The following is a 26,511-nucleotide window of genomic DNA, read 5'->3' on the forward strand; positions in this document are numbered from 1 at the left end:
TATTTTTATTAACTTTAACAAAAAATGGCTTGGCAGGGATTAAATTGGGAACAACACAAAAAAACCAGGCATTTCTGAGCTCCCCTGGGGAAATCACGGTAGAGCTTGGTCACATACATCCCTTAGCCTTTCTCTGAGCCTGCAGCACTGGGAGAAGGTTAACACTGACTGTGTGGCTTCTGTGGCTACCTGTCCTCATAGCTGGGGCCTCCAGCTTAACTCGTACCAGCCACTGTCTTGCATCCACCATAGAATCTGGTCCCACTGCCTGACATGACAAAGTGCTTTCGTCTTATTGCAGTCACCTTCACGCCACAGGGCTGCTCTCAGCCTACTCTTTGTGCATCCTGAGTGTTTAGCAAACTGGTGAAGGTGATGGGCTGACACAATAGAAGGCACAGGTCTGCTCAGAGAAAGCATATACTGACATTTTCCCTTTGTATCCACTCGTGGTCTATTACTACTGCTACTGCTTTTGCATGTCAGCCTAGAAACTCAAAGTGTCCCTGATCCCTCCCAGCTGCTGAGCTCCTTTCCAGTAAACAGCCTCTGGTATTCCCAGGGTGATGGACAGTCCCAATTCACGACAGCAAAGCAGCTGACCGCACAATACAGCCAGGGAACTCAAGCTACGTCCGTGCCTTTTGCAGTCTGTTCCTTTACCCTTCGAGTCAATGGGAGCTTTGTCATTGACTTCAGGAGTGTCAGGTTTGAAGCATTAATACCCCAGTGACCCAGGAGTACTGTCACGGCTTGGATGCAGCCAGGGGCCTTTGAAACTTTGATTTTGGGCATGTATCTGGGAGATTAATCATAGTCACAATAGACACGGAGGTCTTTATGGACTGCTGCAAGCTGTGATTCACCAAACTGAACATCCAGGTTGTTTGTAGTCTTCAAACACTTTGTTTCAGACAGTTGCTCTCCTGCAATACTAGTCTTGGCTCGAGCAACAGGACAGTATCACTTGCACAGCCACTGTGTGCCAGCGCTCAGAATGGGTGACGGGGCAGCGCTGGTGGAGACTGGAAGGAATCGCATGTGGGATGCTGGAGTTCATACAAGCAGGTACGAGGTAGGCTGGAAAGGCAGTGTGTGTTGTACCTGCTGTAACAGTTGTTCAGCTTTCCAGAACCTACCCCAATTCATGTCAATGCTAACAACATCCCTCCTTTTCATAAAATCATATTTTATAACTTTGACATGCTTTGAGTTTTCACTAGTCAAAAGCCATGATTTTATTTCTTTCCTTCCTTCTATTTTTCCCCTTTTTGTGTAATGAAAAAGTTGAAAAATGTCTTGAAATGAGGTCATTGAATAGGTAGACAGAAAAAGCCTCCTATATTTTCAATTCAAATATCAAAAACAATTTTTTTAAGATTTTTTTTCACCCAATTTTAGAGGTAAGCATCCTAACTCTATGACATAGTGAAATGTGCATAGAGATATTTTTAAACTTTTGGTTACTATTATTGTTGTTTCTTTAGTCTTTGCAGTGCTGTGGTAACAACAGTGTCAGACTAAAGGCCTGCTATGCATTTTCTCACACAAAGAATAGTTTTCTTCTGTGAATGGTACATAAGTTATATTTAACCTAGAGAGAACAATACGCTGAAAGACAATACCGGTGACGTTCCCTGCTGAGAACATTTGTACAATGCAGCAAATGTTGAAGTAGTGGGGTCCTCCTGTGGGGCCAGGCTGTACCAGCCCCAAACCATGCCTGCCTCTGCAGCAGAGGTGAGACATTTCTCCTTTGGAGGCTGGAACTAGGCAGTGAACACACATCTCCAAAGCCTTTTGTGCCTGGGGTGCAGAAGTCTGGGCAGGGGAGAGGGGCAGCTGTTTCAAAGAAAGAGTTCATGGTATCTTTCCTGTGGCTGCCAGTGCTCCAGGCAGCAGGACTCTTGCCTCTTACCATAGAGAAAATGGTGTTTGATCTGATCCAGTTGCCCCTATTTACCTTTTCTTGTGAAGCTCTAGTTTAATGAGTTCAGAAACATATGTAAACTTTAAAATTTCAAGTGGAATTTGAAAACAGTGCCTTGACTTTCAGGTATATGGATACATGAGAAAGATCCATGTGACCTTTAGAGTATTTCCTTGTTTTTAAATTAAGTCTGACTTCTATAAAAGTAAAGATTTTTTTGAGTGTTTTATTTTGGGGATGAGAATGGTTTTAGTTTTTGGTTTTTTAAATCTTTTTAAGCTGTTTGCCGGTGTCAGTTATGTTTTTTAATTAGTCTCCTTGTCTGAGGACTTCTTTCCATCTGATTTTCAGTGCCAGCTCCCATTAGAAATATGGACTCTGGCACGTCTCATGTTCACTTGAACAGCTTTAGCTTGCAGTATTGAGGAATGCAGTGTCTTGATGCTGGAAGGGACTGCTAGGAGCAGATACAGATGCTTTTAAAACTGTTCCCTTTCTCGGTTTGCTCAGAGCAGATAAACTCACTCATGTGCAGAGGGCTCGTGTGTGGCCACAGATGTGGTGAATCTACCCAGTGGGAGCGAGGGGATGGGATGAAGGGGTCAGCAGTGGGTTTAAGTGGGCTTTGAGCCCTGCACGGGGCTCGTGCTGGGTCTCCGCACAGGCACAATTCTCATTCTCATGCCTTTCAAGGGATTTGCCTGTTCGTTTCCTCAGAGCTGCTGGAGCACATTCCCCACCATAGGTCAGAATGTTCTTTATTGAGTTGTATGAAAAAGTTGGACAGGTAACAACAACAATTTGGCCAGGGTGCATTACACCAGGTTTTACTCAAGCCACACTCTGCTATATCTGCACCACTTTCCTGCTTAATTTTTTTTTTAGTTTTCTACAAGTAAGTTGTCTCCAGTCCCAACCAGATGTAATTTTCCTTACACTTTTACCTGGGGCCAGAAAATGAAAACTTCCCATTCTTCCTAGGGTCAGTGAAACTTTGCAGTCCTTCACCATGGAAACCAAATTATTTAATAGTGTTTAACTTCCCTCAAAGTCCAGATGCTCTGTTTGCACATGATTTTTGTGGAAAGCTGCACGTTATGTCTCTATCCATTGTGGTCAAGGCAGAAAGGAAGCCGGTAGCACAGAGGGTGGCCAAACAGCCAGCAATATTGCTGTGCGTTAGGGGTTACCAAGGGCTATATCACAGTCAACAGTATATATCATCAAGTTATTGATCCTACTTCTGTGCATAGAACCTCCTCACAGCACACCAAGATAATCTTATCATGCCTACAGTAAGACAAACAACAGGGAAATCCTCCCCAATAGTGCCTTTGATCATTAGTTTCTTTGGGATCTCCAATGTCATTTTAGCTGAGCCAGTGGGTGAGACCACAAATAATCAAACCAATGTATCTTGTAAATTGTACTCATGGCCAGGGCAGGTTGGCTGCTGCCTGTCTGTGGCATCCTCTGTTCTGAAGACACAAAGATTAGAGGAGCTCTGTACCAACCCCCTCTGTGTGCACAGCACGATGTGCTCCACCTCTCTGCCTTCTGCCTGCTTAACAAATTGCACTAATTGTCCAGTTAAACACACTTGGGAATTGGGATACGCCATGCGCAGGGGAAAACTACAGCTACCATCTGTGTGTCTGTGTGCCCCCCTGCTTCAAGAAGCTGTCAGTGGAGTCTGCTTTGAATAATTCAGACTCTGAGCTGCAATTTGTAAGATAAAGGAAAATAAAAAGTGCCTGTAGCTGGCTGCAGTGGCAGTAACTCTTTCTACCAAAGTTCAATATCCAGCAATTGCTTTTAGGAGTGAATTGGACAGTCAGAGTCCTCCACGCCTGTGCTGGCTACGTGCTGAGTTCCTGTAGCACTGTCACTGTGAACACACCTGCATGCAAATGCTCAAATGCTGCTTCTGTATTTGTCCGAGTTCAGGGTTTTCCCCCATTGCTTCCCTTCAGTGGTCCGTGTCATTCCACAGGTGAACTCCTGCTGGTAACAGCTGTGGGAATGTGGAAGTGTGGCAGATCGGAGCTGAGCTCATTTGTGGTTCCGTTCTGGGCATTTTTTAAACTAATGTAATTTTACAAACTTGCATATAGTGCTGTGTAACCAAACCAGCACGGTAGAAGAGTAGACAGAAGGAAGATGGGATGACTTTTCAAAGTCAAGGCTGAGGGACTGAAGTGCAGAATCTAGCCTGCCACTTCTTTTCCTTCATTTGAATCTGTGGATATCTGTCACAATATTTCTCTGAGCAGTATTTCACTTCATTAGTTTGTATTGTTAACCGTGAAAGTCCTGTCAGTTTTTATCTATTGTTTCCTGCCAAGTGCTTTAAACAATCAGAGCTAAATTATACAGCTATTTCCTTAAGCAGCCAAATGGCAGTCCGTTGATAGTCATTCAGTTGCACAAGATTAAAATAGATAACTTGCAAGATAAATAGCAGGTTGAGGAGTTCATCTTGTGTGCATTAGCCATGTGCCTCATTGCTTTACAGCTGCCCTCCCCAGGAACACCTCTGGCTTGATGTCTTGCTGCCTCTTGCTGCCGTCCCTCCACCCCACGGCGCTGGTGCCCGTGCTCCCGCAGCCCGGCCCGAAACACACATCGCTGCAGAATGTGGAGCAGTTTTTTCAGTGTTTAGCTTGCTGTGCTTTGAAGAACTAAGTACTGTAAGACGTTATAGGATGTTCCTAGGGTAAAGTGATGAGGCAGAAACTGTCTTCAAGGCTGCTGGGCCATTCCCATCAGGATCAGAAATTTTCTGTGGGGAGACAAAGATTCGTTCCCCATCTCGACCAAAGGGGTATGAGAAAGCTATTAGCCTTGTTTCACTGAAGTGCTTCTCTTCAGGAAGACATTAAGCTTGTGCCTAAGTGTTTTGCTAAACAGAGGAGACCTTATGGCAAGAAACTTTAAAGGCACATTTTACAGCTTAAATCTGCCTCTCAAATGAGACTTGCTGACAGAAATAAAGGGAATAACAGACTGATGCGTGCAGAGTTGTCTCATGATTTTTAAAACATAAGGTCATCCTTTACAAACTTGGCTCCTTCAAGTTAGGCATGCAAATACTTATGTAGGTACATAAATAAATGGCCTACTTTCCTGGGATGCTGAATCCATTAAAATCAATGGAAGTTCTGCATTTCTGAATAAATGTCACTTATTTTGCTAGCTAATTTTAGGTACCCAAATACAGAAACTTTGATCTAAAAGAAAAAGGTTTTTTAAAATGCTGCTGAATTTTTGCCATGCTTCTGGAACACAAAGCTCCATGGCACATGGTTAAGGCCTGGCCTTCAGGGGAATTCAAAGGGAAGCTGGCCTGAGCCCTGCATGAAGAATTCGTCTGGAATCACCTTAGCATAAAAGAAGGAAGGACGTCATCTGTGGAGTGCAAAGTGTACATGAAAGTGTCCACTCTCAGTTCACAGCCTAGGCTGAGGGCAAAGTGAAAATATCAAGCAAAACAAGTCAAAGCATGCTGTAAAAATCTCTACATGGGATCAGTAATTCCTGTAAAAGCATTTTTGAAGTCATCACGTTGGTCAGGCCAGATACAATCTCTGTGCATTGTCCCTCGCAAAGAAGTTGCCGGGTCATGACTTGTTTTCTTGCTCGATCTGAACAGTGCGGGTAATGTCAATGTGGTCTCAGTAAAATGAAGTGAGAGATTTGTCACACGGTTTAGTCTTTAGTTTTATAGCACTAAATATAAAAAATGAGAGAGGCGAGTGTCCTTTTGTCTTGTGAGGTCATTGGTTTTCATTGCCGGTTACTGCTGTGCATGGTAGTTGTGTGCACGTCTGTTTTGTTCTGCAAAACATTATGTCTGAAAGTCTAAATCGAGGACTTTTCTTCTAATGCATTCTCTCTCCTGAAAGTGAGAGCTTTTCTGATTATCATTTGTGTCTTGCGCTTGTTTGTGCCGCTGCTCTGATCATGTCATAGATACCCCTTCTGAAGTCTCTCAAGCTACCCAACTCGTCTAGCATCATGTTCAAGTTGCCTTTCCCCTTCCCTTTCTCCAGCCTCAACATATTTTCCACAGTGTGTATCCTGAGCTCCTAAGTAGCATTCAGTCTCCTCCCTTATCATTTTCTTTATTTCCTTACCTGACTCTGGGGTTTATGTCATCTTTGTGCCTTTTTGTCTGACAATGCCTATATTTAGAAATGGTAGCCTGCACTCCCCATTTCCCGAGCATCAGTCATTCCCCTGCCCCTGCTCCAGGTCCTCCCTGAATAACCATTCCTCCCCTCTAGTCTTCTAGACCTGATCTCCTTCACACACCTGTGTCTGTCCTAGGGAGTTTTGTTCCTTTTCACATCACCCGATTTCCAGTTAGACTCAGATCCAGTAGTCAGTCTTGTCTTTTCCTGCTTGCAAAACACCCGCTGTGAAGAGTAAAGGCCATTAACACCGTGTCGCAATGTACTTGTCTGCTCCTGCACAGAACATCTTCTATTGGTGAAATGCTCCACTGAAGTCAGCAGTAAAAGTTTTCAGCAAATTCTTAATTTACTAAGTACTTCCAGATTAAGAAAGAACCTGGAATGGCTTACATACACAAAATATTCAAAGGCCAGAGGGACCATGCAAAAAAGTGTTCATTTGAATACAATTATTTTGCAAGAGAACAACAAAACCCTCTTTTTTTTTAAACTGGGTCAACGCTACATCTGCAGCACTCAGCCATTTTACATACGACACGATCACCCACTCTGTTTATCTTTAGGCAATATGCTCTTGCAAACTGCCAATTAATTGCATATTTGGTGCCTGCTCTCTCCCAGCATCCTGGATAAACACGGCGAAGCCAATCAGAGGGAGCTGCTCTTGGCTGCGAGGGGAAGGAAATCTGTCATTGTCTCAGCCTTGTTATCTGCAACCAAGGCAGACTTCTAGCAGCATTCTGCTTGTAAACACCCTCTTTAGACACCTTCTGATTTACATAGATGGCATGTCAGCCATTGTCTGCAGCACTACCTGAAGGTTTTAAAATAATTGCTTTCCAAAATATTAGATGCAGATTGTCCTTGATAAAAGGCAAGGGCCATCAACACTAGTAAAATGTGGTAAGTAAAGTCCTTAAAATGAAAAAATAAAGCTGAGTCCAAACAACTGTAAGAGAGAGAAAAGGGGAGAAAGGGATATCGAGACAGTCCATAGTTAGCTCTGCTCAGAGGGTCCTTCGTGTGGATTTTATCTGGATTGCTGTTTGGAAGGTTTGGGGGTCAAGTCTGGTTGTGACATGGTCTTTTCAGAAAGGTCCAATCTGTTGGATGTTAGCCCAGGGGTACCTTCTCCTCCAGTCTAAGTTGGAAGTATTTCCTACTCTGTGCAAGAGTCATATGTTATTTAAATCTAGCCTGGACAAAACAAGAAACCATAGGAAATAATCTCCATTGCATGCAGGGTTTTCTGCCTGGCTGTATTCTTCCTTTCTGTCTCTAATTTCTGTGACTACTGAAATCCCAAAAGAATGCACTGGAGAGATGATCCTTCATTGGGTTTGGATGTGCACTAGCTACAGCCTAGCAGGTCTTCTCTCTTTATTTCTATCATGCTCTAAAACTAAGTGACTTCAAAAGAGGCTCAGCTGAATCTACAGTGGCTACAGAGAGCTGGGACAAAATCTTCTCCTAGGGCAATCCTCAAGAGGATTTTAAACCGCCATCTTGACACTGAGTTATTGTAAATTAACTGTTGCTTCCAGGCAAGGAATGATGAATGGTCTGAAATGAAGAGATAAGCATGCATATGGATACATTCTCCCAGGCTCTCATGGACCTTCTGTGTTACTAGCAGCTGGGAATAATTCCTAAGACAGGGAATATTCGATGCTGTGTCAATTCTTATTTTAATATGCCCATGTATATAGAGAATGAATCATAGAATCATAGAATCATTTAGGTTGAAAAAGACCTCTGAGGTCATCAAGTCCAACTGTTAACCTAGCACTGCCAAGTCCACCACTAAACCATGTCCCTAAGCACTGAGTGGAATTAGTTTGAACCAGTGTAATATAGAAGAAAAGCAAGCTCCTTGTGTCCTACAACTATACAGAGACCCATTTTTTGTCCGTTTGCTTAGCTGTTCTTTTCTACCAGTCTTAGACTGTCCATGTTTTAACTGTGTCATTTAATATTTACCTTAATAGTGCCCTAAGGCCATAAGTTAAGATGAGTTCTGACATGCCTGTCTGCCAGTTTGATAGCACAGCCAACCCAGAATCGGTGTAAGCAAGGAAGGGATCCCAGGAAATGGGAGACTTGCAGTTACGACGGCTGCTTCATAGTCAAATCCTGCTCCTGCTAAACCAACAAGAACATAACCACTGGACTTCAGTGGAAGTGGCATTTGGCCTGCAGACACCAAACACATGCTTCATCACGGGTATTGCAGGAAGGGTTTTATTCTTGTCCCTCAGTTTTGGATATAGCAGGATCTCTGGTGCAAGAACAACTGAGTTCAGGGGAAAAGTGATCCAGACTGAAAGGAGTGTGTGCCCGCATGTCCTGAGAGCCAGCTGTGCAAATTGCACTTGGTAGATTAGAAAGATGCCTGTTTGCATTGGAGTGATAGTGGAATATGTATTGTAATTATGCAGTAGTCGCAGCCAAGCTGTTAGCGTAAGGTTGGGACACTGAACAGAGATGTAATAGAAAATATCCTTGCAATTCTGCCCTTCCACTTACTTTTCTCAGTAAAAACACATCCAGAAGAATAGCAAGTCCTTGCTCAGTGCTCTCCTAAATCACTGTGAGCCCTGGTGCATAGCAGATGCTCTCGATGCCCTTTCTCATTAACTCAGGGAATGGTACAAACAGCTGAAATAGGTACTCTGATCGTCCCCACTGTTTGTGGTCATCACCAGAGCAGCGAATCTAAACATTTGCCATCAGAAATGAGCAAAAACCACTGCCTCAAGGAGGATGTGTTCAGGAAAGGGGGAGGCACAGGGAGTTGTGGGAACTTGAACAAAATATTCAGGGTTTTTTTCTTTTATTTCTCTAATGTGCCAGAATTTTCTCATTGACGGTGAAGTAAAGTCTGTTGGACTGGGGCTGCTTACCAGGTCATTGTGGAGTATTGTATTATTGAAATAGAGTGGAGATGAGATTCATATGTTGCTGTCAGGGACTAGAGTTTATTGTCGCAGTGGGTATGGCTAATAATGCAAGTTTAGATTTCAAGAGGATTTGAGGAGAATGTCCTTTAATTCCTATATGTCTGGACTTCTCTACAATTGTGGTAGGTTGACCCTGGCTGGGTCAATACAACAATTTAAAATGTGAATTGTAAATACCAATAGAAGGAGGCTGCAAGCTAAGCTGACAGCATTTATAGTTTTAGCTTTAAAGATTAACTGCCTTCAGGAAGTAATAAAGATCAGAGCTGCCCGATCCTGATGCAACTGCCTATGAAAGCATGTTGACATTGCAATGACAGGCTTCAGGAGCAGCGCGTCTCGGGGAAACGTGCACTCCTTTAACGCAACCAGCATCCACCCAGCAGTGTCCAGTCTTCGGTAGTGTCGGCTGGCCAAGTCCGCCCATAGGGATGGTGAATACATAACATTTTGTAAGCGATGGGAGCCTGTTACTGAATAAATGAACAGGAAATCTTAAAATTAATCAGAGGTGCAGACAGAGTTGCCTGCGCTTGTGTGCAAACTCTCCCACTTCTTACCTGTACGTTTGCTGTACTGCACTAATTATGTATGAGAAAGAAAAATGCTAGATGAAGTTTAATTAGGAATGAGCTGCTTTGTCATGTAAACTTGGAGTGCAGTGAGTTTCTTCAGCCTGGATCGCAGCCAGTACCTGTGAGAGCTCCTAGGCAGCAGGGAAGGGGCTGGGAGCAGATGCCTCTCCTCCAAAGCAGTGAGCCTCAAGGAAGGGTTTGAATTACAAAGGAAGGGAAGGGGCTGAGCTTCCCTCCCCCCCACCTCCCTTCACAAAGGGCAATAGTCAGTTTACTTTAATAACCTCACTATCAGCTGCAGAGGAAGTCTCGCAGTCCGGGAGTCTGCGAGCAGTTTAAGAGCCAGCTAAATCATACAAGCCAAGCAGAGCCGACCGACCCGGCCAAGGGAGGGCAGCGCAGAAGATGGACTCGCACTGCTCTCGGAGGAGCTGACTTTCCTGGGGAGCCCAGAACCGTTTCTCTGTCCTGATCTTATTTTTCTGTCCCGTGGAGGCTTGGGTAAGTGTCTGGTAGTTTTCCACTTACCTTTCTTTTTAGTGGTTCACTAGGATTCGCCAAATTACAATGGAACTGCAATGGCAAAGTATTTCCTGCACCTTCGTGAGCTTGCTCTGGAAGTGGATGATCCAGATTTGAAAAGCTGGACCTTTAAAATCTTTTGAATTCATATACTGCTTTTTAAAAAGTGCCAGCAAGCAGATATGGAGAAAACAGACTTTCCAGCACATTGTTTCAGCTGGTAGGGACTGCTGGGGCTACAGCGTCTTGCAATGCGTTGGATTTTCAAATGTTGGATTGCTCTGAACGGAGATCTCCCGAGGTCTGTCAGTCGGTTCAATGGTGCAGATGTTTGTGCTGTTTCCTGTGAAATCAGCCTGTGGGGGTCGAGGCAGCTGCGCCTCTAGCCAACCTCTGTATTCAATCATCCGCCAAGAAAAGGAGCGTTCAGCGCTTTCTCTAGACATTCGGGGGGAGAGAAAGAAAGGTGCAGGAATCAAATGGTAAAATGGTTTGCTTGAAAGGTGTTTACTCCGGGCCCTGATACTCTTGCAAAAGGGATCCGGTGATTGGGGAGCACAGTGTACAGGCAAGCAATTCCCTCACATCCACAGGGAGCGGAGCGTGCGGAGTGGCCACGGCGCTGCAGACAGAATTAATAGATTTTTTCAAAGTGATTGTAAAAGATCTGTATGACTGTAAAAAAAGAATTGGCCGTGGACTGGGGTAGGGTGTGTTTGCAAGCAGTCCCGGGTGTGTGTAGGCGGCTGTGTACGTGGTAAGAGTACAGCAGAGCTAACTTTAAAGGGAGATGTACTAAAACTTATGTAATGTATGAAACTGAATGTCCTTTCCTGATGTCCCTGCTGTGAACCTGAAAGGACTAACCCTGAAACGATTTTTAAAGCTGTCTTTGTTAGTCACCTTTTAGGCAATTTGTTTCTTTTCACGTTTCATTTTGAGTAAAAGGAGATAGGCTGGTTTCACTCCCCTCTGCACTCCTCCTCTATTGTTAGTCTCTCCCAGCTTCCCGTACAATTGTCCAGCTCTGCTCTTTTCAGAGCCCAGCGGAAAAGGATATTGTTGAAAAGAAAGAAAGTATTTCAAATTAAAGTCTAGCAAGCATTTGCGTCCTCATTAGGCTTCAGACACAATTCTTCCCTCCCATCTCTTCTCCCCCAAAAGTAGCAGGGTGACCAGTATTGCTTGCAATGTCTTAAGCAGCGGCAGAATCCCTCTTAGCCATTCACTATTCAATAAATGCAGCAAATAATAATCACAGTTTGAAAACAACGCATGTTTATAATAATATGTACAACTAGGAACACAAATGTAATGAAAACAGTGAATTCTTAATATTAAGACAAGCCTCATTCGGACTTGTGAGCTGGAGACAGCTGATGAGTTGCCCCAGCAGCGACACTGAGCATCTGCCCCAGGCAGGGTCGGGGATCGTGGCTTGTAGGAAGGGTGTAAGGAAAGGAGTGTGCAGTGAGGGAGAAAAGGTCAAGGCTGCATCTGTATTTGTTCTCATTAAATCATAGCTTGATGTAGCAAATGGTAATTAATAGTCATGTTAATGTTCAGAGGTAAACTGATATGACTCTCCTTGCTTCCTTTTGATTCCCAGCCATCATTTCAGTTATTTTCCTTTGAGCAGCACAGATGAAGCAGCGTTGGGTCTGGATGATCTTTGGAGAGACCCAGCCAGCAAACACATGGCCTTGTGGCATGTTTGCGCTGCACGACTCTGCAACGCGGCGCCTGGGCTCCTGGCACCATCCTTCTTCCCACTATGCTGCAATTAGCGGGAGGTGTCCCTGGGCATGACTGCAGCGCCCGGGAGAAGAGGGCTGCCGTGGGGTTTGTAAAAATAACATAGACTCTTGTGAGGCTAAGCCACCTCCTGTGGCCTCGTTAGTGACAATATTAGAACAGGGAGATGCGAACAGAGTGAGTGGAAAAGCAGTGCTGTAGACAAAGGGGAGCCTTGGTTCAGCAGGAGACCTCGCTGTTTTCTCCAGTGAACCCCAGCGCGTGGTGCTCCGTTCACTCCTAGTCCGAGCCGCAGCCCTGTGCGTGTCGGGTGTTTTATCACAGCAACTTGCCAAGCTTTTGTGGCCCTAGGGTGCATACTTGGGAAGCTGGGAAGATAGTGAGTGGGATGAGAAAGAACTCAGTAATTTTGTGAGTTTCCTTCTGCTGAAAGTGACAGGAATAACACCCTTTCTTATTTAAAAGGCTCCCTCAGCTTCACTGGGTATTGTACCGAAACACCCTCCTTCTTTGCTTCTCTCTGACTTCCACCATTTCAGAGACCTGCAATTTGATGACAGGTTTAATAATATAAGATACAATTGTCATTTGTGCTGAGAAGAGCTATTGAAAAAACTTGGAGTTGTATCACCTGGGATAGCGAAATGTAAAGGCACTGATTTGTTCAGTCCCAGTTTTAGGTGCTCGAGACCCAGTTTTTAAGACTTGTTGGGCGTTGGTGTCTGCTCAAGTTGTGTTCAATGCTGGGCCTAAGCTGCCAGTTACTCCAGCCAGTGACTATGTTAGATATACAGGCTTACTCCTTTTTCACAGCTGAAGACTTGTTCCAAGAGGCTCTGCCTTCCCACAGCACTGGTTCCTTCTTCCACCCCTTCACCGTATGAGAATTTTCTGTTGTTTTTTTCTTAAACAGAGCCTTCATCTCTTTTTCCTCATGCTATCCCCTCTACTGTGGTAATACCAGCACCCATTAACAGTAAGGGATAACGGGCCCCAGCTAGGGGCCATTTTGTTCACCGTGAGTCCCAGCAGCAGTGAGTGGGGCTGCAGGTGTCAGCAATCTGGGTAGGACCTTGCCGGTGGCACTGGAGATACTCTGCATTTTGCTGGGACTATTGCAGTCAGAGGTGGCAGCCTCTGACCTGCTACGACGGGAGGGTCTCACACCCTCCATTTCCCAGTAAAAAGCAGGATGCAGACTGGGCTGCAGCCAGTAGATTTACAGCAAATAGAATAAAACCAAGAATTAGACTGATAAAATTATAAAAAGGCTTTAACAAAGCCTCTAAGCAGTTTGTCATATCCTGCAATGTGATTGACTGCTGTGCTGGACGGGAACGTTCTCGAAAGGGTTGCACAATGTGGTGCATGTGCTGGTGCCATCCCGTGGGAGAGAGCAGAAAGCTCCAGCAGAATCAAATCAGTCTTTCCACTTGCAGGACTGATCATCACAATGCGGGACATTTCCCAATGTTTATTATCCCAACAGTGCATTTCACATCTTCCAGTCCCCCTGTTAGTGCTATTTGCTCTTAGATCTCTCTTTCTCTCCCTGCAATTCAGAGAATGGGCAGCTGCACATTTTAGCAAACTCTCCTGCTGGGGTTTGGAAATGGTGGTCAGCATCTAGGGAAAAGTGATATGAATAGAACATATAAAATAGTGAGGAGGGTAGTCAGTGCCTGATGAGCCCGTGGCCCTCAGTGGGGCTTGTAATGTTGGGCATGAGTAGAACCAAGGGCATTAAATCACATAGACCATGCCAAGAGAGAAATGTCAGAGATGCCTCCTGTGTGGGACCAGGACTCTCCCAGCCAAAGCACAGAGCAGATATTTAACTGTACTAACAGGGGTCCTTGTTTCTTTATGCAGAGCGCCACAGCCTTGGTCTTGCAGAGCTCCTGAGGGTGTTGTCACTGAAATTGTAGTTTCTTTTGGGAGCCAGGTGTCGGGGCTGAACAAAGAGTGCTCCAAGTAATGCCCGTGGCAGCCCTTCTGCGGTGCTGCAGCTTGCAGCCGACTGCTGAGAGAGAACTGCTGCGCCAAGTGAACAGTGACGCCTCCTCCGTCTGTGTCCGTGTGTCTGTACGTGTGCTGTGCCGCTGTGCATGTGGAGGTAGTTGGACAGTGAGCCTGCGTCCTTGATAAATTGGGGTTATCCCCAGTCAGATGGCATCAATGGTTCAGGTTGCTTGCACTTCCCTGACCGTCCCCAGGTAGTTGCCCAGGACATCTGCGGCACAAGCCAGCCTTTTCCTGCATGCCCCCTCGGCCAGGACAACATCAATAAAAATGAGAATTTATGAGCTCTGTCATGTACAGCAAGCAAAGTGTCGTGCAACAAATTAATCACTGATTGTGGTGCAGTGCTGACTGGGAGCTTTCTGGTTCTCTCTTGGCATCGTTGCAAGGTTGTTAGTTAAAAAACGAGTTTGATAAAGAGACCCTTGACTCCCAGCACTTCTGTCTCCTCTGTTACCTGCTCACCAAGCATGAGACACTGTTAGCCCAAAACGTGCTTTTTACTGTTCAAGTTGCTCCAGCTTTTAGTCATCAGAATGTGACAGCACTGACAGTTCTCTGTGCTCGTCTGTTGCTTCCTATCCAGTAATTTTGGGATCACATAATGACCTGCCTGCCAGCTTGGGCTGGGAGGAGCTGGGTACCTAAAGAACAAACTGTGCAGAAGCTTCTCTTTGGGCTTCAGCAAGAGGTTCACAGGGACCAAAAAGCCTTTGCCTCAAGCTCTGTTGCTTCCTTCCCATGTTTACACAGCAGCAACAGAGTGTCTCAGCTCTGGTTTTAAAGCACTCCCAGGTGCTTTAAAGGGGCTGTGCCACAGCAAAGTGAGTTAAAAATGGCTCTTGGATCCTGCACGTGGCTCATAAAAACTGATGGCATTGTTGAGTCAGCTGACATACTGTTCCCTGAGCTCCAGATAGCATCCCCTGGCCTTCTGTAGGAAACTGTGTTCACTTGTCTGTATGTATACAAAGACAGCTGGATGTATATGCGTGACTTCTAAAATACAAAGTAGAGAGTCATTATGTAGCAGAAGCATAAAAACCTTATTAACACTTGATATAATTCTGACATCTCTGCTAGCAGTGTTTAGTGAGAGATTGGAAAGCATTTTTCAAACATGAACCCACAGCCGCATACGTCTTCCTAGTCAATAAGGAGAAGCCAGAGCAGCAGGTGGGTGTTTTGTCCGAGTGACTCGTCGCATGGGAGAGCCGACCATTCCAGCCGGCAGCCCCCCAGACCCCTTGTGCTGCTCCTGAGCACGGCAGAGCTTTGGAGTCGAGCGCCGGGGCCGCATGTTCCTGCTAAGCTGCTTCCCTTTCCTACCAGAGAGGTTTTGCTCATTGTTCTCTAATTTCAGCAGACAGGAAAGAACCCACCTTTGAATTCAGTTGCCTGCCCTGTCCCCACAGCTGGTGCTAGCAATTGTCCCAGTGTTCCTACCCAGACTCGCTTTCTTTGTTTTCCTACGGGTAGCTGTGCGAGGTTATTGTTTTTGCAGTAATTTTATTTATCCCTGACTGAGACTAGACCACTGTTTCCTATTGACTCATGTCACCTGTTGACGGCCTCTTCCTGTCCCTTGCATAAATGCAGTGCAGGGGTGGGAGATGGAGATGGTGCCTGGACCCCAGGTTTAGTGAATGCTTGTACATTACAACAACCCCACGAGAAACCCCGCAGAGGAGGGAGCAGTAGAGGTGTAAGGCTGCTGCCGTGCTCTGCAGGCAGTCTGGGACACATGCAAAGAGGCTGGGGAGAGGGAGATCTGCAGGGCACGTTGTCGTGTGTTTGGGATGTTTTGCCCCTTGTTATGGCAGACTTGTATCAGCTGAGCCCATCCAGCCTAATTTGCTCACGAGTGCTGTACCCTGAGACCCTCCGGCTACACACATCACCTGTCAGCAGATGCCGAGCACTGCGTCAGAGACCCGTCGGATTTTGAGGCACTGCCTCGAATGCTTGATGGTTCCATGGAACAAGCTGCCAGCGGGTCTGGTTTAGCTGCAGGTTCAGTTTGGTTCATCAGGCTTGGTTCTTACTTTTTTTTTTTCCTTTCCGTTTTCTTTTTTAAGAGTGCTCTTGTATCAGAGCTGGGTGCTGTTGCCCATCTTCGGTGTTAGAGGGTGACTTGTCTCCTCTGCATGGAATGGAGCCCCCTCTGCTCCTGTTACTGCTAATGGCAATTACCCAGGCGCTGGAGAGGGAGCAGGGCATTATACATCTTAGATGTAACATCAACATGAAATTTCATCACCTAGGTTTCAAGAAAAATAAACTGTGGCTGGACTTAAAACATAGTGGTGAGGAGGAGTAAGGGAGAGAGCCTTTTATGAGCATTGAGAATATTTGTAGCTAAGCAACCAACATCAGCAGGAAGAATAAATCAAAAGTTTCAGGGCTCTGCCTGCCTGCCTTCAAGGGTCAGGAACTATATTTTCCCTCTGTTAACAAGATTGCCTTCCTTTGAAACATCAGCTATTAGCTACTGCTGGAGGCTGGATACCATATTAGATAGACTAGAAGCTTGTTGTGGGATACTGGGCTAGAAACATAAATGGAAGGACAGAGAAGATAAGCATCTTGCCAAAGGCCATGAAGTGAGTCAGGCCTCCCAGCGGCTTACAGGAAAATGCTCCTGGAAAAGTAATGTCTAACACATATATAATAATTTCTAATTATTGTTGTGTAAGTCCTCCTAACAGCTCTTCAAGGTAGCAGCTATAGACTATATTCCCATTTCACAGATGGCAAAAGTTGAGTGACTGGATGACTGTAGCGGTTTATGTTTGAAACAGTGAGTCTCTGTGGCTTTGTTCATTTTATATATTTGTACAGTTCCTGTTGCTTGGGGCACCAATCTCCATTGCTATGATTGCAACGCAGATCTGAGGCCTATTAGATAATTGAGCTTTATTTTCTACAAAGATATTATGCAGTGTTCTTCACCAGGTTGCACCAGAAAACCTAGAAGCAAGACATTTTACTTTAAAATAGGTTTTATTTATAAAGAGGAAATTTCCCAGAAATGCCAATGGGAATGGCAGCAAATCAAATCCCAGCAGCAGTTTCTCAATGGAACTTCTTTTTTTAAATACTATCTTACAACCTCAGGGTATTTTCCATCTCTGCTTCTTCCTCCTGCTTAGTCAAGAGCTGGTTAGGAATGATGCTCCAGTCTCTACCCTGCCCTGGCAGCCTCACTGATCACCTGAGAGACAGGGCTCGTGCACGCCCTCTGCGCTGCAAGAAGATCCCCTTAAAGTACTGCCGAACCAAACTGCTGGAGCCCTGTGACCCTGCTAAATACATGGCTGTCATACCTCACAAATCTAGGCCTTAAATAGACTTATTCCCTGATCAAGAACCCCAGAGACCTCTTAGCCTTCATAGACACTAAAGTTGGTGTTAATTATAAAGCTGAGTGTATTAAGGCCAGATCTCGTGGTATTTATATGGAACTGTGTTCCTAAACCAGATTTATTATTTTAATGAGAGGAATGAACTGTAATACAGGATAACTCGTGTGGTCTTGGACTTCCAAGACCTGTCCCAGTACCGTTCACATTTCTGGGCAGTGCTGCACCAGAACACGGTCCTCAGCAGGAGGACCGTCCACATATTTTAACACTTTATATGGCATTTTCTCCACTTTTCCACCCAGAAAGCTTCCTGTAGCATTGAGCATTTCAGTGGAGTTTAAAAAAGTGTGTCTCGATTTTTATGTATTCATGCTCTTTGTATGTTGATCTCTATTCAGAGCATCCTTTTAAAGACGATGACAAGCATATAACTTTTAGGAGGCAGACGGCTGTTTTTTCTGTCTTATTTACTGATACAGCTGTAAGCCTGCGTGATGGTGACTGGAGTAACTCAGCTGTGAAAAGCACTTACGGATTTGAAAGCAGAGGGTGTTTCTGTCCATTAACACCAGAGTTCGCAGAAGCCCAGCTGGGTGGGGAGTCCATTTAGTCCCAGTCCCACAGCTGGGCTTTGTGAGGTGGCTTGAGCTGGCAGGTAGAGATTAAATGGCTGTTGGGTATATTTAGCAATAACACTATGCCAGCATGACAGTAAATTATTTTGGGGCCATTATTAATGTTAACATTCATTCAGGATGGATTTTATTTTTCATATTAGAAAAACTATCGCTTTTGGAAGTAACGCAAACACAGTGTGGAAGCAGCACCAACTATTTTAAAAGAAAAAAAAAATGCATTGGTGCATGTGAGGGAGACATTCTGGAAAGAAAAAGTACAGCCTGGGTTAAGAGAAACCCAGTGCATTCATATAGATCTAAGCTTTTCTCTTTTGATATTTTTCCTCTCCCTCCCACCCGCCTCAGGACTGAAGTGAGGTAGGATCTGATCTGCTCCCACTCCTCCGTGTGTAGGAGCTGAACCACTCTGGCTGGTTCCTGAGTTATTCCCAGCTCCCACTCTGTTCAGACCACAAAACAGCTCCCTGAGGCACCGACGGACTTTCTGAAATGCTTCCACAAATACAGATAAGCACAAACTGTTGAAAAACAAACACTCGAGCTCTCTCCAGACCCTTCCTCTGCCTGCAGCGAGTGTTCTGTAGGGCAGACCCAGGGAGCGGTGGGGAGAGCCGGGACACCCAGGTTGGGGGGTGAGCAGCTCCTGCCTCAGTGCTGCCTCAAGTTTTCCCTTCTAGGGAAGGAAATACACCCAGCTGATTGTGAAAGAGGTTGAGGACACTATAGTCACCTTAAAATGCATGTTCAAAGTAGTTGTTTCAGCTTTCTTACTCCATTTGATGAGCTTTTTGCCCCTAGTCTGCTTGATAGTATTTTGTTTGGTCAGCTTCTCTCCGGTTTTGTCAGTACGACCAGTCCGTGTATCTCTTACTGGAGGAAAAAAGCACAACCCAACGCCGGCAGCTGCCTGAACTCAAACTACTCCGTCTCATGATTTTTAAGTTGGGTACTTTTCACGTTGGCAGTGCCTCTGTGGTAACTAATGTTATTTATTAATTAATTCTTTGCATTACAGCCAAGCGCACATAGCAGTCCCAGCCTGTTGCTGCTTTGTGCTGAGCAAATCCATACCTGGAAGACAGCTGTTTGTGTGGGAAAGTCTCCAGAGGTGAAAGGTGAAAGAAAAATGCAAAACGGTGAAAGACTTTTGGTCATTTCAAACAAAAGTAACACTGGTTTATTCAGACCTGCTGAGCTGGGCCCAGCTTTTCCTGAGATACCCCCAGCTCCTTGAAGTCTGAGCTTTTAAATGTCACTTTGGTTGTAGTCACAGGGAGGAGAGGGCTGAGCTGCCTGACGGGGGCTGGCAGGTACAGGAGCTGCGGCAGGGCACGGCACGGCACGGCACGGCACGTGGGCACCAGCGTGGCCTCGGGATGGCCGTGCGAGGGTGAGCTGGGAGCGGAGGGGCCGTGGCCGCGATGGCCCGTCCGCCCACAGGGTGCCCATGGGTGCTGGACGGTCCTTCCCAGCTCCATGCAGGTCCTGGGCTGGCTGGGCAGTCCTGCCCGCGCCACGTGTGCTGGGACCGTGCCGGGGGGGTCCCGGGCGGGTTTCTTTCTCTGAATATGAGGAGAAATTGCTCTTCAGTGCTTCTTTTAGGGTGTGTTCTCTACCTCCTTTTATGCCCTGTAAATGCCTCTTTTTCACTGTTACTTTTTTTTTTCCAAAATCACAGCCTCTTGTCTTTAGTTTAATTTTTACATTTAATGAAGTAGCCCTGTAATTAAATGTTCTTTAACAAATCCCTGGGCAGAGTATCTCATGACAAAAAAAGCACTTCAATTTTATTATTATTACTAACACAAAGTAATGAAATGTTTGAATCCTTATCAAGTGTAATTCAGGGGGTTAATCATTTAAGTTGAAAGGAAAAGTTAGCTCCATCATTTATGCTGAACTGATCTGCCTAGTGTCCTGTTATGTTCTTCACTGTTTATTTAGATCTTGAGACTATATTGTTCTGGCCTAGAACATACAATACATGTAATTGCGCATGTGTTTGTATGAGCTTCTGTACGTTAGCATGGTGTGCTTGAGTGTGTTTTGTTTTCTAGTTCACTGGGCAAAGAGTTAGCAATAAGCTAAATACAGGGAAAGCTGAATAAGAATAATCAACTTTTGATGTCTGTGATGTCTTGCTTGAGAAACCTACTAAGCACCTCACTAAGAAAGCAAAGTAAGCCTTAAAAACATCTGAACTTGCTGAAATGTTCTCATTGAGAAATATTTTTGCATCTTCAGTTTGAACTACAAAAAAAAGCAACTCTGTGAGTCAGTCAGACAATCCCACATTTCCTTCTGAATTGGACTAGCTAGCAGTTCATACACTCTCCTTTCCCATCTCCTGCTCTGAGCTGTTTGTGTTAATTATTTCCAGACCCCAGCTGAAGGCTGGGAAAGCAGTTGGGGCAGATGTTGGCCACCTGGGCTCTAGGAACAAGGCTTCCCAAAGCCGGGACAGGTTCAGCTTCCAGAGCGATAGTTTAGACATCGAACCATTGTCAAAACTAGGTCAGCTGGATATCAAAATCTGTGTTTGCTGGATATCCTGCTTTGGGGCATTTGAGCCTGGGCAAGCGTACGGCAACTGTGGGCTGTCAGCGTACAGCAACATGACTGTGTAGGATGGGTCTCTCCTGTTGCTGTCAGTACTCCGCTGATTAAGATGGCAACAGCAAGAGTCCTTTGGGAAACCAGAAACCAGTGTAAAGGTTAAAAGCAGTCATTGTTTGGTATTTAGAGGCTTTACAGATAAAATTGCACATCTTTGGCAAAGGACATCTGCAGCAGATGCAGATAGTTGGGGAATGTATTTGAAACCTCACTAAGCAGCGGTCTGCAGGATAGGAAGCCTAACTTGCAGAACTAACAGTGCTGACTGCATCCACAAATCCGTGTGTGCCAGAGCTCCGGGAAAGGGCAAGGAGACCAGCAATACTGAAACGAGGCAGAGGATACGGTAAATCATTCCAAAGAAGGACTTTGGAGGCCTGTGCCCTGGTTCATGGCTGTGTCTGAACTGGATGTGAAGCCACAGCAGAGTGTGTGTCCCCAGCATCCCTGCATCCCCCCACACCCCTACCTGAGCAGTAATCCCTCCTGTCGGCAGCTCTTCCTCAGGAAAATACACTATCCTGCCCCGTCCTGTCTTCAGTAGCCAAGGAACGGGGATTTTCCTGGTGCCATGGTGCATCCAGTGCCACAGGCAGGGTTCAGCTCCTTCTTCAGTGTGGCTTCATGGCCTCTGAGGCTCCGCGTGGGCTCTGTGCTGGTGCCCAGCTCTTCTAGTTAAAATGGAAGGAGGAGAGGAGACAGACGGAGGCAATCTCACACGGGAGCAGGAGAAGCACAGGTATGTTGGGGCGGTTCTGAGGCAGTGGAAGAGTAAGTTCAGCTGGAAGGAGGAGGGCGGAGGGTTAGGACTTGTTAGTCTGCATGTGGCCAGCTGAAACGTTCCTTTCTTCTGATCATCCTTCATCCCGTCTTTGATCTGAGATGTACTTTTTCCTGGATGACTTCCAACATTCTTGGTGTAGCTATGAAGCTCCCTTTTTTCCCCTATGCAGGCCACATCCCTCAAATTTAAGAAAGACGCTGTGATGATGAAGTAGGACTGTTGTGTATAAAGTCATTTCTGGATAAACATGTTTGACTTCTTCAGGTGTTCTTGATCTCTCTTTATTCCTAGAACAAGCAAAGAACAGGCTACAGCAGCACAGGCTCCTACATTCATCCCAATAGTTTGACTTAGTGCAGTGTGGAAAATCATCCCCATAAAGGGTTCAAGCTGTGGTTTGGGTACAGATGTCCAATAAATTGAGAACTTTTGGCAACCCTCATTTCTAGACTGACATGTCAGACAGATTCACATGCCAGAAGCATGGGAAGCTGGGAAGCAAAGACTGGGTTGGGAATGATGCCAGGAGCCAAGATGCATTTGTACAATTTTGGAGCCGCAGCTTGGCCATCTCTGGCCCAGGCAACAGGATGACGGAGAGAATCCCAAGGTAGCTAGCTAGATAACATGTTGCTTATACAAGGACAACAGAAAAAAGCATTGCACCCTGTTCCTGCTTAGGAAGGTCGGACGCAAAAGAGAAAAGGCTTCTTTCTCTAGAGGTGAACAGTCACTTCTCCTTCCTAGAGCAGTAGAAGCCTGACACTAGATAAGTAGCTGTGAGATGATTCATAAAAAACTAATTTATAATTTGCCAGAATATAATCCTATTTGATCAGTGTTATTCAGTTCCTCTTTCTTTTAAAATTCAGTGCACTTAACTGTTCTACGAGGGTTTATGAATGTTTAAAAATTGCTTTGTGGTCCCTAAAGTAATTTGACAAGTCTGACAGCTATTGATTAAAAACCTGAAATTATTCAGACTGTAGGATGACTTGGGGGATTAGATAGAAAGTTTTTTCAAATGTGAAAGGAAATAAGATGTTGGAAAGTAAATATGTTCTTGAATATTTTTGAAAAATCCATTACAACTGTGAAATTAAATTGAAATGAGATACTTCGTGTGGAGATGAAGGAACTAAATGCTGGCTTTACTATTTAGGCATGGGGTAGAACTCACCATCCCGGGTCCAACAAATGTTTCCCTGGAAGATGCTGGTGACGGGTCTCTGGCACGGATCCCACCGCAGGGTGCTGTGGGGAGCCCTTGGGGAGCCCTGTGCACCTGCCCGTTCTTGGCCAGGGACCAGCCAGCTCCTTCCATTCAGCCGTTCTGCATCATGGAGTCAGATGCCAAGCAAGGTCAGCGGACAGCTGTGGGGCTGACAGGAATGTGGCTCTTCTTTTTGTCCAATATGTATGTTCCTGTCTGACTCTGCGGGACAGACGGGAGCTAACTGAGCCTCAGACTAAATGACCGCAGCCTCCCTGATTGTCCTAATTTGCACTCCTCATGCAAGGGCTGCCGCGGTACTTGGGAGCAGCTATTATGCAGGATACCTCTGTCTCAACTTGTCCTTCTTCACCAGACCTCCAGGAAGGATATCCAAGAACTGGCTATACATCTCTGTACGTGCCAAAGAGACTCTCCTAGGAAATCGTTAGACCAGCCGGGCCATTTTCCATATGACCAGAAGGGACCTCTTTGTTCAGCAGATCCAGACTTGTTCTGTTACTGATGACCATGTTTTAGAAGATCCTTCATAAACATATTTTCTCCATCTTAACATCATTGAGGTTTTTGCCCCCATTCTCCCTCCTTCTGGAAGGCTAATCTCAAATTTCACTTCTCTCATGGTTAAAAGCCCTCTTCTGATTTTCAAGTCTGAATCTATTCACAGCCAGTTTTTAGCCACTTGTTTCACCAGTGCTGCCGTGTAGCTTGAATAGTTCTTGTCTTTCTCATGTACTTACTCTGAAGTACATGTAGTCCTCCTGACCCTCAGTCTCTTCTTGCAGACTGAACAAGCTGAGTGTCACAACGCTCCAGCGTCATGCCGAATATGACCCAGCAGGTGACATATCCCTCCACCCCTCTCTGAATCGAGACTCAGGTCAACCCCATGGGGCAGAGGTGGGCACTTTCCCAGCTTGGCTGCTACACCCAGCTTTCAGCCCAGTCAAAACACTCTGCAGATCTGAGTGGATGATCCATAGCCAAACATCTCCAGGACTGAAGAAGTAACTACCGTGTTGTGGGAGAGCCCTCCTTCCCCGAGCCTGGGGGGAAACATGCTGCTGGGCACAGAAACCCCCTGTGCACCCTTCTCTGAACACAGAAACTGCGGCTATCTCATCTGTACCCGAGAAAAATGTCTAGCTGCTGGTCATCAGCGCTGTTGTCAGGCAACACGTGTCAGCTCAGGTAGAAGGGATCAAAATATGTGAGTCTGTAGGCTGGAACAAAGCATCTGGTCAGCTTTGCAGGGTGTGTCTGCCAAGGCAGGTAGTCCACAAAGACCTGGTTCTGCTTTCAGTGGCATTATTATTGCTGGTATTTAATCAGATAATTGATGGCTGTTGGTATTGGTTAAATTCTTGAGTGATTCTGTCTGCAGAGATAATAAAGTGTTTGTTATGATGATTCAGTTCCCTGGATTGAACAGTAGATTTGTGAATATGGATATATTGAATAAGCAGATCATAGTGGGCTTCCTTGGCCTCTTACCTCAGCGGGGTACCGTGCAGCCCTTGCTCATCTCCAGTAATTCTCAGTTTCACTGGGATCGGCATAAACCACACGTTCAAAAGCCTTAGTTAGAGGAATCTGCAAGCTACGATATGGAGCTTGTACATGGTGTCACTAGACTGTGCATGGTATTTTAAACCCTCGTGCTATATATGGCCCTCAGTTATATTTCCGTGACAATATTAAGCTTTAAAAAGATGAGTGGAAAGAAAGGAGCCCTTCAAATTTAGTTACTGCCAGAAAATACTAGGCACCACATAGTTGTCATTCTGCAGCAGACAGGGATTATCCATAAACCCTGTACCTCCAAAGTGAAGGATAGTAATAAAGCTGACCCCAGGCGCACTTCGAACTTAGCTACCTCTGATTAATTAAGTTTTTCCTTCCTTGAGCCTGATTTAGTACTTATGGTCAGAATGAAGGATTTAAGTTAAGAAACTGTTGAGAAATTGAAGGACAGCTCTCATCCCCTCTTTCATCCCCTTCCCTATCACATGCACACACACGTGGGTAGTAGAGGGCTTGATGTGGCTGCTGAAAAATCGGTCTCCAAAGGCATTCCTGTCCCAGAATTCCTGTCATTTCTCCTGCAGTTGCACCGCTTTCCCTGTGGATTTTTGTTCCTGCCAAGCTTGAAACGTCAGTGGGGCATGGCAAACACTTGGTTAGTATAGGCTGTAGGTCTCAGGACAGCGTGGAAGGTGTAATAATGATTCTGCATTTATATGGGAAGTAGGAAGGTTTCTGTGCAGCTGTGGAGTATCTTTCATTCATTCATTTAATGACTGAGCTTTCTGGGATGTTTAAAATCCGTCAGTGGCAGGGCTGAGGCACAGCGCAGCCCTACAGGACCCCAAGTTCAGAGAACTTTTCCTCTGCTTCAGACAGCAGGGGCTGGGAATGAGGATGAGACCATGGCTGGTTCTGTAGCTCCCCGGAGTTCGGGTTTGCACAACAGCCCTGAAACTTCACAGCCCTCTTTGGTTAATAGCTATAATGATTATAATACGAGTTCATTAACGTGCTGGTATTTACAGCCTTCTATATGGGCAGGGAAATGTTGAATAAAACATAAAGAAACCTGTGCAGGTACGATGAAAACACTGGATTTAAAATTTTTGGTTGTCCTTGCAATGACTTGCCTAGACCAGAAGACAATGTGGTTTGAAGCAGGACTGTCTGGTGTGAAAGCATGGCACCCTGTGCTACCAGGGCTGCCTGGCACCGCCGAAACCCCGCGGGGCTGGAGCCCCGTGCCAGGAGTAGGGGCTTGGGGCTCTTGGGGCTTCCCTGCCCATGTGTTGCACTGAGTGGCAGTGCTCAGAAATGCCTGTCCTCACCTGGGGGTGTGATTACACTGGCTGAGCCAACAGCCTGTTTGTGGGGTCTGGGCAGGTCCTGCTGCTCGTACCTGTACACAGGAGAAGACAGCCACGGTGTGGACATGGCATTTTGTACCCGTGTGACAACTTTGTGACTTCTGACTGACATGTGCAGGGTTATTTCCACGCTGCAATGAACAGGCCAGTAGTATACATCACTTTGCTGAGATGGACAGACACTGGCTTTGAAAAGTCTATTACGGTACAATTAGTGATAAGGAGAAGTGGAAATATGAGGCAGAATGGCTCGATTTCTTTTTTTCCTCTGCTGCTTTGGTATTTGGTGACCGCGATAGAATTGTTTTGTTTTAGAAGGAGTTTTATAGAACATAGTTGGGAATATGTTTGCTTCTACCAACCAATTGAATCTGCTCATGTCCTGGAAAGTCATTCAACCACTACTTTCCTAATTTGATTGCTGCAGTTGGCGTGCTCTGCGCAGTGCTGGTGCTGTATCCCAATAAATGCTCAAGGATTTAGAGGGGTGATGGTTTTACATGTGTAGTCAGATCTAAAAAAACTTGTCAGAAGTGATTCTGCTGATCCCTTAATTAGAATTCTTTAACCACTTTTTCGAGGAGAAACAATAGTTTAGAGTAATGACAGAGTATGTTTTGATTGAAGGATGTACAATAATCTGCCCTGAATCTGCTTTGCTGCATTGTACGAAATTAAGTTATTTCTCTATATTTGTTCATATTCAAAGCATAAATAATTTAGCATTTTGTCTCTGTCTGTGAATGTGAGAAGCATGCTTGCTGATTTCAGATCAGATGGAGCAGTGATGTTTATTACTCTGATGTTGGGAAATGATTGTTGCATATTTAATATCACCATAAATAAAAATCCTGTAGCTGTGTTCCCACTTGTGGGAGCGGCATGTGGCTCTCCTAACACGTCTGATCCACAGGACTCAAAGCTTTTGTGTGATGAATGCAGAGGCTTTGCTTGCCCACAGTGATACAGGGCATGAGTGGCAACTGCATTCACCAGCGTGCCCTGCCTGGTTGGTGTCCA

The 26,511-nt window shown here is 45.4% G+C and overlaps 1 protein-coding gene across 9 annotated transcripts in view; it reads left to right on the top strand.

Annotated features, from left to right (window-relative positions):
* LOC115334876 (DAB2 interacting protein) overlaps positions 1-26,511 on the top strand; it is a 211,742-nt gene that overhangs the window by 115,006 nt on the left and 70,225 nt on the right. The window contains exon 1 of one of the 9 annotated variants that reach the window (XM_029999654.2): positions 9,898-10,162. The exons of the other annotated variants lie outside the window; for them this stretch is intronic. The gene's annotated coding sequence lies outside the window, so the exon portion shown is untranslated. Of the gene's footprint in view, positions 1-9,897; positions 10,163-26,511 lie in introns of those variants that run through there. 9 annotated transcript variants of the gene reach the window in all.

The sequence above is a fragment of the Aquila chrysaetos genome, chromosome 24 (assembly GCF_900496995.4).
Source record: "Aquila chrysaetos chrysaetos chromosome 24, bAquChr1.4, whole genome shotgun sequence".
NCBI classification, from domain to species: Eukaryota; Metazoa; Chordata; class Aves; order Accipitriformes; family Accipitridae; genus Aquila; species Aquila chrysaetos.